Raw genomic sequence first — 1413 nt, forward strand, 5'->3', positions numbered from 1 at the left:
ACGAACAATTATACTGAAAGTTACCATAATGTTTTTTTCAAAAGATTTGGAAGGAAAAAACCAACACAATGGCAATGGTTGGAATGTATCAAAGATTACGAAAACGAAGAAATGCAATTTTTTCTAAAATGATAACAAGTGGACAATTTAAGCGTACTTCCAAAACATATCAAAAAGAAAATGAAGCAATCAAGAATCTCGCAACAAATTACACAACTCAAATAACAACAAATTATTTACATGACTTTTTAGATGGAATATCACTTGTTGTTAAAAAGTTCAGAGAGGAATGCCTGTATGAAGAATTACCATTTGAACAAAAAACAAAAATTGATTTTGAGGAAGAAAAATTAAAAGAAAAATTGGAAACAAATGATGTGACAGAATTTATTGAAACATTAGAAGAAAATAAATTTTGTGAAAAGAATGTTAACAAAGTAAACATTTTAGATTATACAATAGAACACGAAGAAAAAGAACATTTGGATAAAATAAAAAGTTCAACAAATAAAAAACTAAACTAAATACTAAAACAAAAATTCAAAGTAACGATGTTTTTAAACCAAGAAAAGAACAAAATCGAGCAAAACGTGGTTTACTTAGCAGCTTATTGAAGAGAATTAAAAAGGGTGTAATTCCTCTTTAAACAACAATTGTATTATTTTTTTAAATAAATATATAAAGAAAAATTAAAATATTTAAATTTATAATTAAATATTATTTTAAACAAATATGTTTATTACTAAACATAACAGAAAAACACTAAACAAAAATCAGTATTTTGAAAAAATAAACAAAAATCGTTAAACAAAAAAGTTTCACCCATAATTAAAATTGTTGCTTGTTTGATTTACACATTCCCTCAACTTACTCATAATTAAATGCACATCGCCGACATCAGTTCATTTTATATCATGATGACAAGGTACAGTCAATTTCGATTTTGAAGATGAGAAAAATATTTTTGTGGTTTTTCTGTTTTTTTTTATAAAATTAAATTTTTTAAATTTTTTTATTTTTTTGACAACCACTTTTCATAAAAAAACAATCCAAACTATCGCTGGCTTCCTGTTAATTTACTTGTTAAACAGCTAACAATTTATAATTATTAAAATATATATATATACATACAGTTGGGGGCTTTAACTTGAGACCAGGAACCAACGTGACACCAAAAATATATAATAATAAAAAACAATCTTTACTATTATAATGATTAAAAAGATCTAATTAATAGTCTTAATAACTTTCAAAAAAAGATTAATTTTCTTTGATTTTTTTGAGTTAAAAATTGACAATTAATTTTATGTTGTTTTTGAATGAAAATTGTTAAGTTTTTATTTTTATTTTTTTGATCGATATTTTATTGTTGATAAAACCTAATTTTTAAATTAAAAAATTATGGGACCTACA

This window comes from Entamoeba invadens (genome assembly GCF_000330505.1).
Source record: "Entamoeba invadens IP1 unplaced genomic scaffold scaff_1105074725327, whole genome shotgun sequence".
NCBI classification, from domain to species: domain Eukaryota; phylum Evosea; order Mastigamoebida; family Endamoebidae; genus Entamoeba; species Entamoeba invadens.